The 25,881-nt window shown below is 35.7% G+C and overlaps 1 protein-coding gene and 1 long non-coding RNA gene across 7 annotated transcripts in view; one reads left to right on the forward strand and one right to left on the reverse strand.

Annotated features, from left to right (window-relative positions):
- The window catches only part of LOC149782115 (uncharacterized), a 100,821-nt gene extending 75,341 nt beyond the window's left edge, over nt 1–25,480 (reverse strand). For 3 of the 5 annotated variants that reach the window (XM_089933556.1, XM_089933555.1, XM_089933552.1), the window contains exon 1: nt 380–541. The gene's annotated coding sequence lies outside the window, so the exon portion shown is untranslated. Of the gene's footprint in view, nt 1–379; nt 542–20,585; nt 20,653–24,236; nt 24,393–25,237 lie in introns of those variants that run through there. The other 2 variants (XM_089933557.1, XM_089933553.1) reach the window with 1 other exon arrangement.
- Nucleotides 722–19,394, forward strand: LOC149782116 (uncharacterized). 2 transcript variants are annotated; one of them, XR_016414230.1, is made up of 3 exons: nt 722–1,238; nt 2,032–3,468; nt 18,820–19,394. It is a non-coding gene; the product is annotated as an uncharacterized LOC149782116 (long non-coding RNA). The 2 variants fall into 2 exon arrangements; XR_016414228.1 differs by having other exon boundaries at nt 722–3,468.
- Nucleotides 25,481–25,881: the final 401 nt, after the last annotated feature.

Here is a 25,881-nt window from a genome sequence, read left to right on the forward strand (position 1 = left end):
TCGTTAATATAAATGAACGTTTACATTACCGATAAGGTGATTTCATGTTGTCAGAGATTTCGTCCTACATTATTGATAAAACGTCAGACAAAATGTGCATTTATATTACCAATAAGGTGATTTCATGTTGTCAGAGATATCGCCGTATTTTATTGATAAAACGTCAGACTCCTGTGGTCTTACATTGTAGGGCTAGGGTGTATGAGGATCAAAAAAGGTGAATGTGTAATCAAATTATAAAAAAGTGACATCCAATACTGAAATAATCGGTGCTGAATTCCTACACGATGTAAACTGTAATTGTCTGTGTGACTTATTAATTTTTATATAGGAAAACATGAAAATATCCATTTCATAAAATACATGGATAATTACGTACATGAAGAACAGATGAGCGGATTGCTGAAATTTCCAGGCAAAAGCAAATGAATCACTCATTTTCCTTGCTGAGTAAACAAATATTCGATTCAATTCCTCTAGAAATGGCCGAATTACAGTTATATTCAATCAAGTCAAGACTAAGCCCAACATTTCAGATTAAGTTTAATTGCCATATGATATGAAATAATTTGGTTTGATACCCAGTCTACTCATGAGTCACAGTCACATGCACCGTTATATTTAGACACAAGCAAATCCCCATGTGCTGTTCTATTTAAAGCAGATAAAATTCCCAGCTACGTGGGATATTTTTAGCGATATGTTACAACCAGTTGTTTTCCGCCTCTTTTTTTAAAGGCACAATAGTGCAACGTGTCTGTAATTTTGTGAATGTTACAGATCATGTAACTAGTGAAATGTGTCGACTTATAAGCTGAAATAATTGAAAATAACCTAGAGTTTGAGAAGATTAAATTGGGCAATTGATAAATAAACGAAAGAAAATGAATTTGTGTGGGGGCCCGCTTTAATTGACACTTGTAGGTCACGAACTGTTACGGAAGCCTCACGTGACCACAAAAACGTATACGTCATCTTCGTCCAGTGGGCGGGTTATGAGTCACGTGGTTGTAATTTAAATATCTACTATAAACAAAAATGGCGGACACACGTGAGAGTCAAAAACGTAAAGGGCGCCTGCGCTTGTCGCTTTCCGAGAAGAAACGTCGAAAAACTGTCTGAGAAACCGAACGGGACATATCAAGGATTCGTCTTGGGGACCAGTTTGTTCGATGGAGAGCATTGATTTAAGAGTTAGGACTGGCATCAGACACTGAAATAGCGAAGTTGTTGGACAGGTAAGCCAATGTTTGTGTTATATGGTGATACACATTAGTTTCCCCAGAAACAAGTGACTGTGATGTCTATGTATGTGTTCTCCATTTTTCAATATCTTCTTCCTACTGTATGTTTGAAAGCACACTGCTTTATTAATACAATGTTTGCACAAGGACTTGCTTTGTGATATGCCCAAAATAGATGTGATCGGCTGATTAATATTTCACTCGGTGACTGCATTGAGTGTATTGTTTGTTGGGGTGGAATATATTATTTATTTTTTATAACAACGTGCTCATAAAGGTCATTTTGTACACCTGTCAGTTATCTTCGTGAGACAGGTATTTTATTTTAAATTCGGCGAGGGAACTTAGGTACATTTACAAGCGTTATCATTATTTATGTCATATCTATCCCCCCTTCTCTCTCTCTCACACCCACCCCTTAGGTTAATGTGACATGCACATTACTTGCATAAAAGTTTAATAACCTTATCATGTAAACGTGATGGAACAAATAATAAGATTTTATTGTACATCTTTCAACTACTAGTAAATCTATTATAAAGCAATGTTTTGACTACAATTACAAGATGTTGTAGTGCTACCAGAATAAATGGCTGGCAGATTGTTATCAGTTAAAGTTTTGAGCTGCAGACAAGTTACTTTTATTGATGTGATTTTTTATAGATCTATTATTATGTATTTTTGCTTAAATGACGTATTTTAGTTTTAAGTGTTTAACACAGTGCACAAAGAAACAGATTTAAAACATAACTTATAATACAAATGAATATTGAATTCATATTTTAAGTTACAAAGTTACAAAGAATATAGCAAAAGATGAACCCAAGCATACGGAACCGATGGCCAGTACATTTTCATGCTTCACATCAACACCTGGCCAAGTGCTTTTGCAACATACTAAGAGAATGAAGACACCTTCAGTATCTGAAGTATTTGCTATTAAATCAGGAAGGTAAAAATGACAAATTTCTTGCAGATTTTTTTTGTGTTTGGGTGGGGGTTGTCTTACAATTGTCATTCTGCTGAAAACAATGATGTAACAAATGCAATGCTGAAAAAGGACATTATCATAACTGCCAGCAGGTTGAGTTCCCACTTCATGCTTTTCTTAGTCTGAGTTCGAAAAAAAAAATCCTTGAATTTCGCTTTCTCAGATGTGGGGATGGGTATTTCAACTGTGCCACTTGATGCATAGAAAAAGGCATAATTTGAACTGTCATTGTTTTTGGTTATGCAAAAAAGTTCCAGTATACTGTGCTGGCTAACCCAATAATCACAGCTTTTTTTTTCCTTCCCACTCAATAATTAGACGATCAGTGATTGTATATTGAAATTGTGTCTACATGCCTCATATGCTTTCTTTATGCCGTTTTCCATTTATACATGTATCTATGTCCCACATGCAGTTCTTGCTAACATCCTCTTCCCATCTATCCACTTAGCTCATGATGAATGCACATAAGACATTTAATTTAAAAACAAAATACTGAGATAACAGTTGAAGTTTGTTTTGGAAACCACTGGCAGTTCATTAGAACTTTATTCATTAGGACTGGTGATATAACTTATTTGGGATTTAATTTACAATACTGTAAGTTTTTTTAAATTTCATTTTTTATTCTTGGGAATTAAATGACTTGTTGGTTTTCACTCTTTACTGTTATAAAACTTTTGGAATTGAAAAGCTGTTTCTGTTTTGATGATTGCTCTTCATGCATTTTTAACTTTATTTTAGCTACCTACTTTTCAAGGTTACCAAACTAAATAATAAATTACTTTATATATTTACCATTTGAAGAGCTGAATAAGTTAGAATTCATAAGATGTGTGCACATGATACATGTATAGTGACTCTCCTTATCAAGTCTTTGGTAATTTCAGGTATAATACATGCACATCAGGTATAAATAATTCCATGTCACTCTATCAATAAACACTTCAGTAACAATTTTATGTATGCAAAAGTTACCAACAGTAATGATTATTTAATAATTGTATTAATCTGTTAGCAGATTACAAATAATACATGTTACAAGATACATGTTTTTGATAATTGCAGAAGCACTGCTGATCTTGAAGTTTTTCATCAACAGATCATGATGTACAGTGCCAAGAGATTTTCATACATCCCTCCTGTGTACAGGATTAGGAATGAACTAGCTGCTTTGGATCACAATATCCATAGTGGCTGAGTTGTAATGAGAAACAAAGAAGGGGAGATAGTGTAAGCTTGAGCAGCAGGGAACTTATACAGACTAGGTGGCTCAGATAAATTTAAGCCCTCCATCAAACATTTCTCCGTAGAAGTCTCAGATTTCAAAAATAAACCTTCCTGCGCAAATTAATCATTAAAATTTCGCCCCGGGATGCATTTTCAGGCATAAAAAAAAACAACAAAATTTAGGGGGGGGGGGGTATTGTAAAATTTGTTTGTGATTGCAAAATTGGGCTGCAATTTTATGAGTAAATTTGATCAAGGCCGACTCGATACCTACTACGCGGATCATGAAGATTAATCGTGACAAAACCGTGTGGTGTTGCCTGAGCGTGACTAAAGAAATTTTTAAACTTATTTATATCCATGTCGCCGTTGCACCAAGTTTGATGGATATTCCTCAGCGTGTGAGTATCAACGCCATTAAAAACTGATAAAATATTACAATTATCTCTAATCACCTTTGGAATTTGCGTATATCGCTGCGTCACGTAAATCACATCGGTGTTCCTATGTCGGCCACGCGAGAATATCCTAGCTGGGTTAGTTTGCTTATCCAGCATCACATCATCAAAAACGACAAGATTATTAACATCACCGTTTAAATTTTCCACTGATGGAGTTTCATTGATATCCGTTATAAATTCTATTGTGCCATCCTCAGTATTATCACTAAATTCCTTCAGTACTTGATAACATCGCTGATCGTCAACGGATGGCGCAACCAAATACAACTTATCCCATTTTAGCCATCTCATTATCAAATTCAACAACAACTGCGTTTTTCCAGACCCCGACGGTCCAATGATTATCATCCTAATCGAATTCGGTAATGCCTCGGTGTGTTTTACTTGCTCGCGTTTTTTCGTGGCTGAAAAATCAATTACATTCATGTTATTAGAATATTATGGATTCATATTGTGTTAAGTGTCGCACTCGAACCGCCACGATAAATCCAATCGAAGTTGTTACGCGTAACAACAGGAACGCGATCAAGGGTGAATGTGCAGTTTGTGGAACAAGCAAATTTAGATTTGTTAAAAAAAAGATAGAAGAACCGGAGGAGATATCGCCGCCTCCATGAAAAATCTGCCAGGATTGCCTTGGGCGAAATATCCCGGAGAAAAGCATTTACCAGGATACAACTACTGCGGACCTGGTACAAGGCTCGATATAAGACTTAACGATAATAATCAACCAAACCCTGGCGAGGATCCAGTAAACGCTATCGATAACGCATGCTACCATCACGACCTTGCATATCGTAGTGGAGATTTAGAACAACGGCATATTGCTGATATTAAATTAATTCACGCAATAGATGCTATTCCTAATAAAAAATTTAAAGAAAAAATGGCAACTTGGCTGATAAAAGGAGCAATGAAAGGTAAATTAGTATTCGGTGCAGGTAATTTATAATGGAGCAAATATATTATTCTCCGCGAGGATTTTGGAAAGGAAAATCAGCAATTGCCAAACTTGCCAAGGCCGCAAAAGTAAAACAGTCCACAGCTGCATTATGGTTATCAAAACAAGCAATTTGGCAAATTTATCTTCCTCCACCTAAGAAAATACCATATGCGAGTTTCTCTGTCAGTGTACCTAACGAAGTTCATCAGGCTGATTTAATGTTTCTTCCTCACGATACCGTTGACGGAGTCACATACAAATACGTGTTAACTATTGTTGATATTGCTAGCAGATACAAAGAAGCAGAACCATTATCGAATAAAACAGCAACAGAAATTTCAAAGGCGTTTGAAAAAATTTACTCTCGATCTCCATTAACATGGCCAAGTCTTCTTCAAATTGATCCAGGACGAGAATTTCTTGGCGCGGTTACTGCGTTGATGAAAAAGAACAACGTTAAAATCCGGCGCGGTGTAGTTGGTGTTCATCGTAGTCAGGCTATCGTTGAAAGATTCAACAAAACACTAGCGGAACGATTATTCGGATATCAATACGCGAAAGAATTTATCCAGGATAAACGATCTCACGATTGGGTAACAAGATTACCTCACGTAATTAACGCACTAAATAATGAAGTAACACGAACGATATCAATGAAGCCCGCAATTGCAATTACAAAGACAAATATACCACTAAAGCGAGATTCTACAATTCCGTCTGTGCTGGGCAGCGTTATTGTAAGATATTTGTATAAGGAAGGAGAAGCCGAGGGTGGCAGAAAAAGAGCAACCGATCCAACCTGGAGTATTACAACACATAAAATATCAGCCGTAACAAGATCATCAGGAAGACCAGCAATTTATTTTCTAGATTCACTAGCACCACAACGAGGATTTACCAAAGAAGAACTACAAATAATACCGAGAGATACTCAATTACCGCCAGCTTCGTTAATGTGAAATTTAATTCTACCTAACTGAGATAATTTTCTTACTCGAGAAATAGCCAGATAAACTAAATTTGACCAGGAAATTCTATCATCGACTATCCAGACTTGGCCATCTACTGTTAATCCCTGCGATGAATGTATCGTTGCTGCGTATCCGAGTTTCCATGGCGATCTTTCTGTGTTTATCGCATCATTGACAAGATTAATATCAACGAAAATAATATCGTTCAAAACCATTATTTTTTTTTCTCCACATGGCAAAATAACATTAATATTTTGTTTCCTAGTATCAGCGGGCCTGTAGCATAATGGTACCTGCAATGTTGGAAATTTCTCACAGTGAAGCTTAAATAGTATTTCCTGAATATTATCGCGAATAATTTTTCTGCTAGCAACAATCAGATGATCTGGACGCCACAAAGTTAGAAAATTATCCATCGGAGTCTCGTCAATTATTTTTCTCATCACATCACATTGAAACTTATTAGGTTGCAATCGAATTGTTTTTTTAAATTCAGTTAGTAAATTATCATTAGATCTATAATCAGCATCAATCTCTTCATAATAATCTACAAAATTTCTAAGCCACCTGTGAGGAGATTCACCATCAATAGGATCAGGTTGGCCGTGATCGCCGCACATTATTACTGCGGTGTTTTTTTCGTCCAGCCAACCCAGAATTGATTTTAGTATAACTAAATTTACCGTGCAAATTTCATCAAATATTATAATCTTGTTGATATATTTGTTTCCCATTCGAGCCGGATCCCACAATCCACCGCTGTACTTGAAATAACTATGATAAGTACAAGAATTAACACCGCGTTGTCTTATTTCTCTTGCTAGTCTGTGAGTTGGAGTCAACACGATCATATCAGAGTTTGAAAATAAGTTTATTGCTCGTGTTGTTTTACCGCTACCACCAGGACCATTTAGGTAAACAAATTTGTTTCGTGAAATCGGATCGAACGCAGATGCTGCTGTTGATATTTCATCGCATTGGTCTTTATGAAAATTATCACAATCTTCTACATCAGCGTCTTCGCAATAATCTAGAATATCTTCGTTCTTTATTCTCCAAGTTCCCCAATCCCCATTGGCGATTAAATTCTCCAATCTACACTGATATTTCTTATCGATATAAAATGAATCCGTTGCAACCCTTACCGCGATATCAGAAAATTTATTTATCATCGACAGTAAATTAATACTGACATAAGCGAGCATTGACGACCGCAAATGAGTATACTGCGCTGATTCTCCATCGAGATAACTAATCACGGTACCCAACTTTTCTCCATCAATAATAATATTTTCTCTGTTGCAGAATATTCCACGCGATACTGTATCGGCAATAATAAAATCCATCTCAGCATCATTGATAAATAACCTAGCGTGGCGGTGTTTATGATCAACTGATCCTCCTTGAGTAAATTTACCAATTATTTTTCTTCCAATATCTTTCGCATTTTCACAATCCGTGGGCAACCACACCTCGGTCTGCTTCCTATACGATATAATCGCTTCACTTACCTTCAGTGATATTAACATCGACGAATCCAACATATATCTCAACAACACCGTAGGGACCCATCTTCGCTGAGATAAATGCCGACCAAACCAAATATAGCAAATCTTATGCAAATTTTCAGCGAGTTCGAACGAAGTAACATGAGCGAATCCTGTCATAACAAAATCAGGTAACGGTCCGTTAATTGCAACTCTCGTCATCTCGTTAGTAGGATGGCCAAATTTAGCAAAGTAATCTGCACAATCGCCATACCCAAGGAAACTTCCAGGATAACAAGCGCTCATGTCAACGGAAATCATATCCTCGAAATAATATTTAGTATTCCATAATCCTCCGTGACCGTATTCGATACAACTAAGTTGAATATCATTGAGAAATTCATTTCTTGTGGGTTTCCACGAGTTTTTTTCTCTCGCGGCATGAGCGGCAACAGACGGAACAGTAAAACAATTTGTCAGCAACTGATCTGGATTTGACGAATATTTCTCCGCGATATTTTTCATCGAATCGTGTAATATTTCATCTCGGTAAATATCTCCGCGTGGCAAGATAAACTGATCGTATTTTTCTTCGCTAGAAAATAACCAGACCGATATTGGATCGGACTTGGCTAATATTTTGATATACCTGAACATTGCATCAGAGTTGTCTTTTGCGTCATCAACGGGATAGAATTTAACAACACGATTTCGTGGAAATATCATTACCGACTGACTCCACGCATGCGAATTATGATCAACAATTTCAATTGGTGTTCCTCGAGATTTATACGGCGATGAATATAATATTTCACCCGATAGCGTTTTTACCGTGATAGGAAATTTAAGTTTTTTACTCAACGCAGCAACATCATCAATCGATGCGCCATTAGCAACTGTCTTTGCCCACGTGTTAATTTTATTCAATCTCAATTGGGTCAGACCAGATCCACGACGAGCGTTTTTCATATGCTCGATAACTCGTTCAGCCACGCAATTTATCATCGGAGATTCTTTCATCGTAGGTAGGTTTTTCACATCAGGATTATTATTCAGACGATAAATTCCATACACAACAGCACTAGATGGATACGCCCTAGCATAATAAGGACCGTCTATACCCAATAACAATCCCGGTTTCGAATTCTTATCAAGAACAACGTTTTTCTTACCGCCACGTACTGGATCTCGTTTGTCGCGAATAATCCAAGTGTCATCGGGCATTTGTGCAATAAATTTTATTCCGAAAATAAATCGCTCCTCTTTGTGTTCAGATTTTATATGCTCGATTATCTTTTTCGCTCGCTCCAGATTCATCGTAGCATCAACGAAGTTAGTTTTCCACGTCGACCAGGTATGAATCGCTCCATCATCGAAGAACTCTTTCTTCGCACGATCAACTTCAGGTATGATATATTCTGCCTCGTCAAGATCAAATGTATCCATTATTATATTTTAGACAAATGTTTAAATTATAATATGCAATGCAAATGGATAATAGTTGGATCAACAAAATCATGTGACAAATCCTGCAGAGGTGAATATTGCGGCGCTCATATATACGAAGTTCGACGAGGCAACAAAGGACCACAGCGATGTTTAGTTTGTCAAGTTGGTATTCGAGGAAAGACACGATTGTGTTTCTCCTGTGGTGGAAAAAAATATCGTGAGTTACGGAGATATTATGAAAAAAGATCTTCCTCAGTGATAAAATGTGAAGAAGATTATATTAATCGTTTCAAAGCAAATTATGATTTAAACAAACAGAATATTGTATATGGAACTGAAATCAACGATCCCTGCAATGAAAATCACATGCGAGTATAAATCGCATCCAACGATCAGTGGATACGAAGCATCTACCGATGGTAATGTCAGAAACATAAAAACAAAAAATCAAGTTGGTAGTATTGGTAATAGGGGATATTTCAAATTTACAGTCGCTACAGAAAATAGAAATAAAAGATCAGAATGTTATTTTATCCACAGATTTGTATTCGAATGTTACAAGGGACCAATAGAAATCGGACTTGTCATCGATCATATTGACGGAAATAAACTCAACAACAAACTTTCCAATCTCCGGGCTGTAACTCCGAGTGATAATAATAGATTTGGTAATACTGGCAATTATCCGAAATATGCGAAGGCTGTCAAATCAACAAACCAAAAAACTGGTGAGGAACTTGTATTCACGTCGATGAATGCAGCAGCAAAAAAATTCTTTATTAAAGCACGATCAGTGCAATTTGTAGCAGAAGGAAGAAATAACGCAACATTTTCCTATGATGCTGATGCGTGGATCAAATTCTCATATATCCGAATAATACCAGATTCGGAGAGCGACGAAGAATAATTGAAGATTTACAAAATTAATATAAGCTACATGGACGAAGAAATAATAAACGACATCATTGTAGCGATTGATGATCTGAAGAAAAAGATAGATCTTCCATCGGATCTAGATACAAATAAAATCCGATCGGAATTTGAAACGATTGTTCAAGGAAAACTTGAATACAAATACACACTGCCGTCGGAATATAAATTAATAAAGAAAATCCAAATCGCGATATATCAATCACTTGCGACAGTCAGCGATGATCGCATCGAGGATTTTGTTAAATTATCGATGTTGGTAGAAAACGCAAGATTGATTTTATCTGACGCGTATGAATCACGAAAAATTACAAGCTCGCGCATTAGGCAGTTGAAAAAGCTTATTGATGAAAAAACAAGAGAATCTTCCGATCTTTGAAATTTTACAAAATAAAAAAAAAGATTTAATTTTTTGAAAATTTCCCTGGATTTTATTTATTTTTTTCGCTTATTTTTCCCTGGGGTACAGATTCAAGAATCAGAGATTCTCACGATTTCACCAAAAGATTGATAGTAACAGTTTCCCCGCGGATATCAATCAAATGTCCTCGCTGATTTGTTATTTTGAAATTTATCCTTGTCAATAACCGATTATGACATCGCAGGTAAAACGGATTTACTGGTTCTTTTATTATCATATGACCCGGAGATGCGCTAGGTGAAAAAGAATACAAGACAAATCCCTGAACCGCCTGATTTGACACTAACGAATCAACAACATAGCTACCTTCGATAGCGTCCGCGTGAAGATAAACTGCAACCACATCCGTTATATTAACGATACCCGGCGATATATGCCGCCCAAGTTTGGAAGGATCATTATCGTGTGTTAATAATAATTGTGTTTTTTCTATCCACGCAGCGTGTAATTTCGGAAAATACTCATCAATGGCATCAATGACGGATTTTCTCATTTTATCAACGTCATATCCTGGAAATTTGAAATTTGGTAGCGTTTTCTCGGTTAATTTATGAAAATTCATAAAATCCCTTTTAACACCCGCATTTGGCGCAAGCATTTGGCCGCCATGAGAGAGAGAAACAAGTTTTATATCTTCGATAATTGTTTTCATAATTATGTCACGATGAAAATATTCAGCTGTATTTGCAAGTTGATTCAGAAATTTAATATATCCAGGAATTAATTTACAAGAAATTGATTTGTCTAAAATGCATTCGTCAAATGAAGATTGTAATTGAGATAAATACAATTTATATTCAGCATTAAAGGAATTAATTACGTTTTTTATTTTTTCATTTGTTATATACCCTGCTATGGGTTTACTTATATCCATGAGTACACCCTCCTTTGTCTGAATCGCGGGAATTACTGAAATCGAAATATCACCATTGATCACGGAATCTACAGTAAATATGAAACGACCAAGTTTATAATTGTTAATAAGATCGATGACATCCCTGACTGTACCTACGTGAAACGTCGAAACTTCGAATGAAGCCTCGCTGATGGTAAAATCAGATCTTTTTGGTTCAATTTTTCTTGAAAAACCACTAGAAGTAGCAGTCCCTGAAATTACTTCATCAGAAAATTCCCCAGGTAAAATTTCAGGCCAGCCTAATAAAGTCCTAATCGACGATTGGTAAATATCTACCATATACGGCGATTTTACTTCTATCATCGATGATAATAATGGATCGTACGATGATATTTTTATTCCCGGTTTAGCATCGCCAGTTATTTCTGATATTTTTCTGGTAAATTCATTATTCAGCTGATCAATCTCATAGTTACCTGTTGGTATAGTAACATGTTTCCAATCTGGCGTTCCATCTGGTTTATTTTTATTTGCAAAAACAAGTGAATTGTTTGCTAGTAAACCATTGAATTGAGTCGATCTAACATTTGGCCAGCTGTGGAAAAGACGCAACTGTATTAATGCAATTTCGTTAACGCTGATTGGCGTTGGAAAAACAACACTAAATTCCGGTTTCGTTGAACTTAGCGATATTAGCGTCGTTGTTGGCGGCGTTGTGTTTGTTACGATCTTGTCCAACTCGGTCATTATTAATATTTATTTGTTCAATCTCCGAGTAGATTTCTATCATCGCACAAAATTCCAAATCGGATATAACGCCATCGTTGAGACTTTCCGAAATCAGCGATGATAATTTCGAATACGCGTCATTTATCTTGGATAGTTTACTTTTGTACGATGATAATTTCTCACTCGCGCACGAAGCTATTTTTTTAGCGATGATATTTAAAACACCGGCGATTGTCGTTGTTGACGAGATTATTATTGTTGCTACGATCGGCGCGATTACTGTTATCGCGGATAATATTATTCCTGCACCAACAACCACGGCCGATACCGCGTATACTGCAACATCAATGATAACTAATCTGCGTTGATATTTATTTATTTTTATTTGATATTCGTCTATTTGTTTTTTTAACGAATCCTGCCATGATCGCGCAAGATTATATCGATAATCTGATGCTGTCATTTATTAGTTATTTATCTTGCTAATTCTTGGTAATTTTTCAACTAGTTGGAATTGTTGCTCCTTTTATATCGACGATATCCCACGATTCGGGGTTTTCCGCTGTGCTCTCATCAATTTCAGCTGGGGGGGTTTTTTCGCCTGTTTCAATTTTCGTGGTAAGAGTATCGGATCTCGTGTGTGATCCCCATCTCGTTAAGTATTCTAAAATTACAAAATAATTCACTGGTTCCGTGGTGGTTCTATCTGGTGGTGTTAATTTGAAAATCTCAGTTTTATTCTCGCTAATGGAAATAACAAAAAAACCAGGATAATATTCACAAATTCCGTGATTTACAGCCGTTACGTTAAATTTTGTTTTTCCAGCAATAATATATATTCGATAAACACCCTGAATTAACGAGGTGAATTTAAATGAATCATTTTCAGGTGTCCAGATAAAATTTTGTGTATTAATCACAAATGGCAAATAACACATTAATTTTTTTTGCCATACCTGATCTGGTATACTGAAAGTCGCAAGTCTATTAATATTCAATTTTGATATTTTTGTTTCCACGTCAAGATGTCTTTCTCGCAAAACCTTAATATCGGCGTTGTACGATGATATATCAAGTTTTTTTATTGCTAGGTTGTGTGTCAAGGTATTTCTCTCGTCAATTCTGTTGGTAAGTTCAATAATTCTTTTCAAATCATCGAAAATTTCTTTTATTTTTATATCAGCATTTTGAAGCGCTAATTTAAGTTCAGTATTAATTTTTGTAATATCATCGCTGATGGATTTTGTTTTCTCATCATGTGATGTTTTATCAACTTTTTGTTGCGCTAATTCACGTACCGTGTTAATATCATCGTTAATTTTTTTTGTTAATTTTTTGTCAAGATCGTCGTGTAATGTTTTATCAACCTTTTGTTGCGCTAATCCACGTACCGTGTCAACTTCCTTGGTTGTTCTTGTTAATTTTTTGTCAAGATCGTCGTGTAATGTTTTATCAGTTTTTAGAAGCAATGCTGCTGATAATTCTTTATCGGATTTTTCTACAGCCGTGATATCTGCTTTTAATGGTAATTTTGCAGCAATATCATTGATGGATTTTGATAACGAATCCGAGAATTGAGTAAGATAATAGTTATATTCGGACCGCGTAACAACATTAGTTTTTTTTATATTACTAGTTTGCAATCGCCCTTCGGTATCTTCAAATATAACAACCTCACCGGGATCTATATCCGTCAATGTTATAAGATTACTAATTTCATCCCGCGTGATAAAATTTGTTGTATCAATAATGTGTTTTCTAAAGATAGATCTACCGTAAATGTCAACCATGATATTTATCTACGGTATATTCAAATAAAATTTTGTGATAAGGACGAGACGATTTTGAAATTGCATCAAGGACGTTAATTGATTCTAAACCACATATTGGTGGATCCTCTAGTGTTTGCGTTGGAAGCGTTGAATACCAAACTGGAAGTTTCAACGAGGAGATATACTTGAAAAATTCGTTTGGTGGTGCTAGTCCATATGAGTCGAAGTAGATGATTTCACGAGGATTAATCGCGTAGGCAACCCAGTGAGTGCCGGGGCCGGAATTTTTATCGAGGTTTATTATTCCTGTCTCGGTGGGATTTGGTTTGTTCGGTAGTTGATCTCGCATAAATACGCCTCTGAAAAATTTTATTTTCTTTTTTTTTGCTTCGCTGATTAAATCTAAATTTGAGGTTGGTAACGCTGAGTTAGACCGGATCCGTATGGGGGTCGTCTTAGGTAAAGGCCTGATCCTTGTTTTTGCTGTCGAAATATTGCTCCCATCATCAAGGGTATAGCGAGTGCGGCTGGTCCTCCTGATTTTTGTAAAATACTCCTTATACTTCCCGCGATAGTTTTCAATCCCTCCTCTTGGAGATTCCCTCCTCTCTTTTTTTTACGATATCTTCCTCCGACGATCTTTTTTCCTAATACGGAACTCATCCCACCAAGTGCACCCAATCCTACTGTTTTTGCAATCATGGGGGCCGCTGCAGCTATCAATCCTGGAATAGCGGCGAGTAAGGGAAAAATACCGCCGGTTTTGATCATATCTCTGATTGCGCCTATCGAGAGATTTACATGAACACCAGTATTTGTCGATCTGGCTCTGTTAAAATGTCTGTGTTGACTTTTAGTTAGCGATAGTTTGTTAGGTCCACCGTGAAGTTGGTCATTTTTCAAAATTAAACTTAAACCGTGTCGCGCTGCTGTTGCTGCCTGGAGATTTTTTATCTGACCTGGGGTCAGAGTTACACTAACGTGATCGTATGGCATATTATAAATTCACTTTATCTAAATTTAGAATTTTCACATACTTTCGACGGGAGCATCGATGACTCTCATTCTACCGCTGATTCCTTCCAAAATCATTGTTCTATCACTGAGGATTACCGCGATGACTCTTGCAGGTGGCTGGCCTGTTGTATCAATTCTAGCCTTGAAGTGAATATCGACTACAGACTGCTTTACCAAATCGAGATGTTCTAAGGAAAAATAATAGATGGGATAGAGATGATTAAAATCCAATTGTGATATTTGTAATCCGGTATCAATATTTTGATCACGACCCATGAAACTTAACAATCGATGATACGCGTTAGCTGTCGAAAAATTGGCATAATCGATAACTATTTCCTCGGCTGGCTCTTGTTGGCCGTTTATCCTCAGTGAAACGTTTGTTGCTTTGTAATTATCGAATATCATTCTACTTCTTACTTGTGTGTCTCTATCTGAATGTTGAAAAGCGACAAATATATGCCTCGGCGCCGAAACGCCCTGTTGTGACGCAATTCGCCAAGTATAAATTCCGTTAATAACAATTCCCTCTGCGGAGTCGGTCATTGTTGTTAGCCAGGACATAACCGATTTTCCTCCTTGATTCATAAACGATAGTAATTTTTCTTCTTCGATTATCGATGGTGTTATTGCTGGCATCCACAAGGTAAATTTCTCAAGGACAACTTTACCTTTATCGGCATCTACTCCAGCCTCTCGCCAGATTGCTCTATCGTTACTCACAGGATCGTCTCGAATAAAAACAATTGTGTGCTTTGCTCCGTAAATAACTTTTCTGAAATGCCTACAAAATCCAAAAATATGAGATAGCGGAATTGCACATGAAAATCTTCGCTCGTGCCCCTTCAGCATATTTTTCCGTGTGGCAAATCCAAGATTGTATGTGGTGCTGGGGCCAGTTACCACCGGTTGCATATCGAGATCGGCTCCGGTTTTATCAAATTTTTTTATTCGTCCCGCTTTAAGCGGATCATTATCAGGGAAATCAGTATTATCCTTCGCAAACATCATGCTAGGGCCGGCTGATCTAGTAAAATCATCCGAGTATCTGGCCAGGCCAATTATCGCCGTTGCTATATCAAGATTGTCCGTGATCGATTCTATTTCTCTTCCGTCTATCATATAAGTTGCACTTTTGAATAACGACATGATACCGTTGTTGACAAATCCAACTTTGAAATCTTCGTCGTAATTGGTATCATTTGTTCTAATAATTTTTCCAACAAATTCGATATAAGCCTCAGATGGAAGAAAATATCGTGTTGTATCGTGAACTTGAATTTCAATGCGGTTATTTTGGTTTGGTTTTAGTACTTCATACGAAAAATACTGAAAATCTCGCACTGATGTGTCTCTACCTACGGGTTCATCCATGTCAAACACTTCATTTGACACTTGTGCGAACATTTATTATTAAGAATATCATCTAAAACGAAGACCACTTCCTGAAATAAAACTTGTATTAACAATTCCATTTGCAAGATTTGCCTTAGCAATTCCGTTTGCAATACTTGACTTAGCAATTTCGTTTGCAAGATTTGTTTTAGCAATTCCATTTGCAAGATTTGCCTTAGCAATTCCATTTGCAAGATTTGTCTTAGCAATTCCATTTGCAAGATTTGTCTTAGCAATCTCATTTACAATATTTGCCGTGGCAGCTTCCTGCGCTAAATCATTTAATTTTTTATTTGCCGCGCCATTTATAGCTTTACTGATTTCGGGTGGCATTTCTCTGGTAATAGGTAATTTAACAGGTTGTTTTTTGCGTATTAAATTTAATATTTTATCTTTGATAAAACTGAAGCCTTTACTGGCTAAATTACCAATACCAGAAACAGCAATCTCGCCAATTTTTCCTATTGATTTCAATCCTAATTGTTTTAATATTGGTCCAATTTTAGGTATTATTCGCGTAACGAGACTTCCAATAATATCGCCAAGTCCATTACCGTGAACATATTTATATACTGGCAATCGAGAGTTAACTACGCGGACCGGTGTCGGCCTGCGTTGATATTTATGAACAATCATATTATTTCAATTGTGTTGTTTTAATCGATGAGTTCGTCGACGAGTTTCTTGTAAATATGAGAATCAATTACGCCGCCACGAAATAGCCGCTGACAAATATTTGATGCTTCGTTGATTATTTCAGGAGAATTATTTCCAGCTCGTTTTCCTCCGATTAATACTTCGAGGCGAGACACATCGTTGACAACGCTGTTAGGGCAAACTGAATATCCGCTTCCTGTTTTTTGTTCTGAAGATGCCGATGGCGATAATTCTTCTCCTTCTTTTTTTTCTTTATCATCTAATTCTCTCATTTCTTTTTTAAATCTGTGATAACTTGGCAGATACGGATCAACTTTAGTTCCCTTGCTAGCAAAAAACACAGCCGGAGCCCATTCTTCTTCACTATATTTATCTATTAAATCCCGGCGTAAATATTCGTTTCTTATGTCGTAATCGTATTTGCCAATTCTAGCTAAATCTTTTTTATTTAATTTTCTAAGTCCACTAGTAGAGAAATCTTTCTCAGGTTCTTGATCGTTAATTCCGGAAGTTTCTCCTAACCATGTTCCCGTAATCGGCTCTCTTGTAAAAGCTTCAAATTGATAAAAATGCGGTCCTCTGGCCTGGGCTTTTCTATATTTTATTCTGTATATTGCCCTATTCCAACTATCTCGTGTTTTGTAAGTTTTTTGTCCTTCTTCATTTAAGTGCATATTTCTCTTATCAAAACTCATATTTGCATAATACCCAAGATCCTCAAGATCCGTGGAATCAATTTTGTTTAGTTCATTATCCACTACTAAAAAATTAGCGTCTTTAAAATTTTTTTTTATATTCCAGATAGGATCGGGTTTCCTTGTCGTTTCTTCCTCTCCTTCTAATTCTTCTTCTTCTTCTAGTTCTTCTTCTTCTTTTTCTAGTTCTTTTTCTTCTTTTTTTATTTCTTTTTCTTCTTCTTTTATTTCTTTTTCTTCTTCTTTTATTTGTTCTTCTATTTGTCTTTCCTGTACTTGCGCTTGTGCTTGTGCTGGCGTTTGTGGTTGCACTTGTGGTTGTACTCGTTGCGTTTGTGGTTGTACTTGCGGTTGTGCTGGCGGTTGTACTCGTGTTCTCGCTTGTTGTGTTTGTGCTATTTGTTCCGGCAACAATCGAGTGTGTTGCTCGATATCTCTTGTCATGGGAATAAGCCCGAGTTCTCTAAGTTTCTTATCTTCCTTTTTACTCCCATATGCAACCTGTTCGATAACTCCGGTGACTGGACTCAACAACTTTGACGATATCTCACCAATATGATGTTGTTCGTCATCGTACTCACGAACTTTTTTCTTAAATAATTGTTTTGTTGGAATAAGCTTCTTTACTGCCGTTAATTGATCTCGCGCTAATCTGGCCGAATGAGGCTCTCCAACTGTGCTAATTTTCCGACTCATCTTATTTTCAATGATATTGTTTTATTGTGAAATAAAATTAATATCCGCAGCCCAATTTTGCAATCACAAACAAATTTTACAATACCCCCCCTAAATTTTGTTGTTTTTTTTTATGCCTGAAAATGCACCCGGGGCGAAATTTTAATGATTAATTTGCGCAGGAAGGTTTATTTTTGAAATCTGAGACTTCTACGGAGAAATGTTTGATGGAGGGCTTAAATTTATCTGAGCCACCTAGTCTGTATAAGTTCCCTGCTGCTAAGCTTGTTTCACTACAGGACATTAGAAATAGTTTTATATATTGATTGTGCATTATGATCCCTGCCTGGAGATCAGACGAATGGAGTATTATTTACATGTACAAGTCATGAAAACTTTGTATTAGATACAAGTCATTTTGCAACAATTGGCACACATTTATATTTGTGGTAAGGAATCTTAATATTTTCATGCATACAGATCTTGTAATCAGTATTGTTATCATTCTGGTGGATATTTATTTTGATTTGAGCAATGCAAGTCTAATAATTAGATCCAGTGATATGTATAGCACTTTCCCAGGGGACTGACACACTTTATTAAGGATATATGGTGTTTATGGAATATCCTCAGGATGTTTGGGGTAGATGCTGTCATCATGATGATTACTAGCTAATACCTGTTCATGAAAACATGTTGCTTTCTGAAGGAATGGGCAAAAATGCATCCTGTCTCACAAATTATTTTGTGGATAGAACAAATAAGAACAAAAACCCCTCAACAACTTACTCTTGGGAACTGATCATGAGGCTCTAATATTGGGTAAAAATTTAATATGGGGTAGCATGGAAATGCTTGTCACACATGTTAACAAAATAAAATTTTCTTTAAAACAGGCATCGATGTTACAACAAAAAAGTGGCAGATGGTCCGTCTACCCTTTGCAAGGAAAAGAAAACATCCCCACACCAGGGAGCTTATAAGAAAGCCCTTATCTGTCAACTTGAGGGAAAGCAGGGTATGCAGAGGAGAAGAGAACTAAAGGAAGATGATCCCAGGAGAATTTGTAGAAACCTGGCACCTCAAGAACCACCATCAACTCTAGTTTTGGTGTGGTGAAGGAGATCTCTCGATTTTAGTTATGTAAAATATAAAACAGTGTCTGATATATGGAGGTGTCAGCTAAGGCAGGTTACACTTTATATAATATCTGAAATATCAGTAGTTGAAAATAAAATAATGTATAATATTGTATCTGCAGTTGCTGAAAACTTTTTATATTGATTAGTTATGATCTTCGTGCCCACATTGTTTATAGGCAGAAATAGACTGGTGTTTTAAAAAATCTGAAAGCATTATTGTTTGTTGCAATATTATGTGCATTTATAAGAAAACAATGAATAAAATCAATTGTATTCATTTATATACAAACTCATACATGCAAGAAAGTGTTTAAGTTCATGCAAGCCTAGAGGGGATGAAGCCAGTGTATTGTCCATCTGGTCCATCTGGATATTTGTCATGTATCTGCCAGAAACAGCAAGAGGGAATTACATGTCTCTGTCCAGACCCCAGCCTTCCATGTTGCCGCCATATGAACTGCCTATAGGTAGCATGACTGTTGGCACTCATCAAGTCAACTTTATTGTTGAGGACAAGAACATTTCGTCTGCACATCCTGGACAAGGCAAGTACAGCCTCATCAAGGATTAGATCTTGAAAAATCTGAAAAATTATTCCAATTGTAATATGCTATTTCTAAAATGTAAAAAAAATATATTTTAAGAAAAAATAGGAACATGCGCTTATTCAAATGTTATTCATCTTCGATCAGCAAATTCCACTGTGAAATACATGTGCATCAAAACTGCACATGGTTTTTATTTTGACATGAACACTGAGAGTTCCATCGCAACTAGAACTGATAGTTTATGTTAAGATGGACAGCTCAGAGTTTTTGGGGAGCATTTCTAGAAGTCAGAGACTCCTGCATTGGGATCAAATAGGAATGGCTGATTGCAGTTTAGATTTTTTTAGTATAGTGAGGTACCCACATTGAAATCAGGTAATGAAAAGAATCTACTCGATGAGTATCAATTGTAAATTAAAACAAAGTCATTTATCATTTGCATATGTATGCATGTTTGTTTTTGGACAGCTTACAATTTTAAAATTCTTTCACAGTGGTTGCAAAGAAATAACATTTACAACAATCATGTATGTACATACATTATCAATCTTTGAGAGTCCACCTTGGAAATGGAATTCATTGTAAATGTTGTATTGTAAGAGTAACTATCAAAGTTTTAATTCTGTTTGTAAATTGATGCAGTATTTTGATTTTATTGGTACAAAGTGCAAGTTGTACATTCATAGGCATGTGCTACACATATCCTGTATACAGAAAGAGGTTTTCTGTAATGTAGCCAACACACCTGTCAAGTTATTCATACCCTTTGTGATATACATTTTGTACATACAAATTTTAAGCTTTGGCAATAACATGCTCAAGGAATATATAAAAGTTATTGAAAGAATTAAAGAAATTTCAAAATTGCCACTGAATTGAGTAAATCTGTTATACAGAAATCATTTGCAGTAATCACCAGTTCAAAGGTGGAAACATTGAATGCCAAGCAGACTGGGCAATTAAAATTCTTACCCAAAAATGTTTGATCAGATGTGAAGGAAAAAAAAGTTTCTTGCAAGCCTTCATGTCAGCCTTAATTCTGGATAAATAAAACAATGTAGGATTATTAAGTCATGTTTATCATGATATTGCATATATAGTATTATCTTAACATATTTTGGGGCTTTAGAAATACACATTAAGGCATGCATCATATTTAAAACAGAAGAATAAAAGTATAGTATTTATTTCACAAGACTTAAATGGCTATTTGAATTCTGTACATGTCTAATTTTTAAAAATCTGCAATCTAGTCAGGTCTAATTGCTGAACTCCAAAGTAAGATTCCATAGACTTTTTGTTACCATTTTGTATTTTTTAAAAAATAAAACTAATAAATGCATTACTTAAGATAGTTTATTAATTAAATTGAAAAAAGAGCAAGTTGACCTTAATAGTATTGAATGTTTGTATGCCACTAGCGTAGATCACAAATACCTATATATGAAATGATTTTAGCTAATTTACCTTTAGGCCCTTATACAAAGGAATTTATCTATTTTAAGTGTATATCTGAAGCCGCTGTATATTTTGGTTTGGAAGAAGGAAATAGAGTTGGCATTTCTAATGTCAACTGGAATACTATTCCAGAGCAAAGTTCCAGAGTCCTGGAAACATTTTTTGAATAATTCCTTATTTGGTTTGGGAATTTTATACTGTTTGGTAGACATGGATCACAGTTGTGGAGTATTACCAGGTAGCCTATACTTGAATAGTGATTGTAAATATTCAGGAGCACTATTACTGGATATCATGTACATTAATTTGGCTTTTCTCAACCGGATTCAGTCTTTAATACGTAATAATTTTAACTTACCAGCTAAAATTTTCCTTGCTTACTTTCTGGATTGATATAGCCTGAATGCACTTGTTTTAACATGTGCCAGCTTTGCTATGATTTTATCATTTGAATTACTCCACACTGTGTTACAGTAGTCTAAATAGGGTTGTATGTAACTGTTACAAAATAGTTTTCTGTACCTTATCCTACTGAAAAGCCATAAACTTGAATTAACATTTTTACTGACATGTTCAGTCCATGATAGGTTATTATCTACCAAAACACCAAGTAGTCTATCATGACAAACCATTTGCAAATTTGTATCCTTCCATGTCAGACATAGTTCATCACTACCAAGATTTGTTCTTTTTTGCCATGTTGAGATAAGTAATATTTTAGTTCTTCCAGTATTTACCACTATGCCATTGCATGTGCACTAGTTGTCCAGTTTGTTTAGGGCATCCTGTAAATAAATTTATAGTTTGTGCTTTGTGTTTTGGATGTCTGACAATGTTGTGTCATTTTCATAGAGATCTGTAGATGAAATTGAGTCCCTTAGTAAAAAGTGATAGGCCATTAATAAATAGTGTCAATAGTAATGGACCTAAAATTGAATCTTGTGGTACTCCATATCTAATTGTTCCAGGTTCCGACAACATTATTTATATAAACATGTTGTGTTGTCTCACTTAAGTTTGAAGTAAACCATCTAATTGTGCTTTCATCACATTGGTTGATTTTCAGTTTCTTAAAAGAATTTCATGTACATCAACTCATAAACTTTCCTGAAATCTACAAATAGAGATCCTATTATTCAACTTTGATCAAGTGGTTGAAGCCATTTATCAGTTAGAGAGATCAAGTCAGTCTCACATGAATGTTTCTGTCCAAAGCCTGATTGAATAGGGTGTAACAGCAACTGTTTCATTAAATATGACATGAACGAGTCATGGATATGTTTTTCAATCAATTTTGACAAGTTTTGGTTGTATTGAAAATGGCTGGTAGTTATCAGCATCATTCTTAGAACCAGATTTGTGCATAAGCATTACTTTTGCATTTTTCCATATTTTGGGGACAGATGAGATTGCAATATTTAAATTGATTATGAATGTTATGCTATTTGAAATAGCTGAGGCAGAAGTTTTAATGAGTGGTGGACCAATCTGATCAAGTCCTGTAGCTTTTTTGATATCAAGTTTACTGAGATACTTTTTAGCAGTTTTTTTATACCTGTGGGATAGAGGAACATACCTCCTTAGGGATTTTTCAGTTCATTATAGTTGTTTTCTATCACTGGTTCTTTTAACTTAGTTTGTAACCTTAGTGAAAAAGAATCACTCAAAATATTTGCAATGTCAGTGTCATCAGTGACTTTTGTGTCATTTACCAGAAGTGAGTGAATTTTATTTGTCTGATCTTTGTGTGTTGCCCCCAATGAGTTCACTGAAGACTTTCCAAATGGAGTTTGTGTTGCTCTTTGTGTTTTCAAGCCTTTTCAATCATACTTGTTATGTTATTTCCCCATACTTGATATTGTGCATGGTTTCCCATAGCCTTCAATTGGTTTCGTGTCTTCATAGTATCTAGAATTTCAGTAGTAAATCAGTTAGGTTGGATTTCATACTTTACTCAATGTACTTTTTTAGTGGTGCATGCTTAGAGACTACATTCATAAATCAGTCCACACTTTTAGAGCTTCACATATGTCATCAAAATTTTGGATAATATTCCATGGAACTTTATATAGGTCATCTTGAAATTGTTATTTACTTCAATTTTCGAAATATCTGTAAGTGATAGTTTTGTGTGTATGTTTCCTATTTCTGTTGCATTTAACCTTTGTTGTCAAAAAAGTAGGATAGTGGTCACTAAGACCAACATTTGGTACATTAACATAAGCCACATTGTTTGGTAGGTTGGTATAAATGTGATCAATAAGAGTGCTTGATATTTCTGTTACACTTGTGGGCTCATTTTATCAGCTGGACTAGGCCTAATGATTCAAAAAATTCCATCCAGTTACTCCTTATTTGAGTATTGAGTATGTCCTTATTTACACTGCTGAGTATATATGTTTCTTTCTCCTGTGCATGAAGATTTTCTGTTTGTTTCAAAGAGTTATCATTCCAAATTGCTTTGGAGGAAGGTGACCTATAAATGAAACCAACTAGGAATGATTCTGCATTATTTTGAGAAATTTCCACCCAAATACTCTCAATTTCATGTGACCTTTCTGCATTTACATCTTGTAATGTATACAAGACCCCCCCCCCCATCTCTCTGTCCCTGCATAATGGTTTATTGTAGCCTTGACAGTGAAATAGATTATAATTGTGGCTAGCATTTAATTTGGTTTCAGTGAGTCCGAAAACATGCATATTATTTTCCTTGGAAGACAACATTAACTTAATCTGTTCTATTTTTTCCACTATACCTTGTACCCATGTTAAAACCTTTTGTATTTAGTTTCAGATCAATTATATGTATTTCATCATGCAATGGGGTACTGTATGAGATTGTCTCCATAATACTTTTACCATTTTGGTATTATATAAGGTGGCCATATAAATGAGGTGGCCTCTGTATTTTCTATGGTATCTGTGCATAGTCTTCCTTTATCAAATCATATTGGGGTGGGGTGTTGAGTAGCAACAAAAAATAAAGCAGTTTAAACATAACATTGTTTGGTAAAATAACTAATCCTTTAATACAAGTATGCATTTTTAAGTTGTGCAAAACACTACTGACATAGATATTAGAGACTTTGCCAAGTTACTTAGTACCAAACATTTTTTAATATCTATCAATACTTGTTTTGCAAGATATAAATAAACAATTACCCTCATTCTTGTCTGCCTTGTCTGAACTATGTGTAGAGCTTGGTCAGCTCAGTATTTACTCTGCACAGCATGTCTTCCTCCTCTTCCCCCATCTGGTTTTTCAACTTCTTGCTCCATGCCTCATCCTTCCTCTCCCTCTTCCTCTTAAAGGTCGCTCTAGAATTGAGCTTAAAAGTGAGCTGATTTAAGTCTATCCAATGAATTTTAATATGTAAATGTATTTCATAATTTGACAACTAATATATTCATGATTAATTATCAAACTTATAGGAATATAGTGCCAACTTTGGATCAGAAATTAATACATGAGAGGTTGTGATTTGATGGAAGTTTTTTTGGCCTGGATGGGGTGGGAATCAAAATTTAAAAAGGGGCCCCTGCTTTCCTCGAATGGGCACCAAAGCAAAGTCTATGTGTCTATTTACTCAGTGTGCACAATACCCAATAAACATGTGCAAGAATAAAGCTGTGGTCAAACTTCAGCTGACATGTGACTGTACGTTTGTGTGTGTGTACTTTTTTATGATCTGGCCCCAAGTTTTGAACCTGGATTCCATATTCTAGTCGCAGATTTAAAATAAAAAATAAAGCTTATTTAAAACCTTGTGTATGTAAAGTATTAACTTGGAGAAGCACACAAATTCTTTTCCGCTTTGTTTGAAACATCAGAAAGATGGGTGTTAGGGGTCCACTGGTGACAATCTGGTTGGAATTTATAAATTGATTAATGAAATTACTCAATTTTGAGCATTTTTAAATATGCCTGGTGCTTTTCATTTATAAAATTGAGTGGTGGGGACGTGATGAGTACGAATTTTACTGGGCAAGAAATAGAGTGAGTACCTGTGGGTTTTTGCAATACTGTACAGAGCACGTCGATTTAAATTATTCTCATACCACAAAAACTTACTACATACATTTCATTGTTTCCTCTCAAAATTAAAATTAGAAAGGAAAAGGAAATGAAGAAAAGAACGAGATCAGAAGAAGATCGTACTCACCGTTGTTTACATTTTGGGCGGTCTCGTAGCGTGGTTGTGTTTTACGTCATCATCTTCAGTGTTTACAATGTGGCCTATAATTATGCAAATTTCGGTCACCGGAAATATGTTTGTTATTCATTCGGGATCTGCCGATCACTGCCGAGCGGGATTTCAACATGGAGACGATAGATTCGTTACTCTACGTACGAAGATTTTAGAGAGCTCGTATTTCATAACGAGAACCCCTACGTACTTGATATTACCCCAGAAATGCCTTTTAAATAGTATTTAATCAGTTGATATACACAAATGTCCCAACATTTTTGCAAGAAAATTCACCCTCAGCTGCACTATTGTGCTTTTAATAGCAAAAAAACAAAGGCAGAGAACAACTAGTTGTGTCTAAATTAGATCATTATATCATTTGAAGACACACACACACACACACACACACACACACACATATATATATATATATATATATAGCGTGATGGAGACTTAACATTCCAGAACAGAAAAAGTTGTTTTGTGGAAAAACCGTCTGTACATATGGGATTATCTTTTTTAAAGGAGAAGGAGAAAGAATCAATAGATGAAAGTACAACCGAACTACACGCTTCCAACCTATGGAAAATGACATGATGTAAGTTGATACGAGACAA

This window comes from Sinohyriopsis cumingii, chromosome 15 (genome assembly GCF_028554795.1).
Source record: "Sinohyriopsis cumingii isolate HCF-2022 chromosome 15, ASM2855479v2, whole genome shotgun sequence".
NCBI classification, from domain to species: domain Eukaryota; kingdom Metazoa; phylum Mollusca; class Bivalvia; order Unionida; family Unionidae; genus Sinohyriopsis; species Sinohyriopsis cumingii.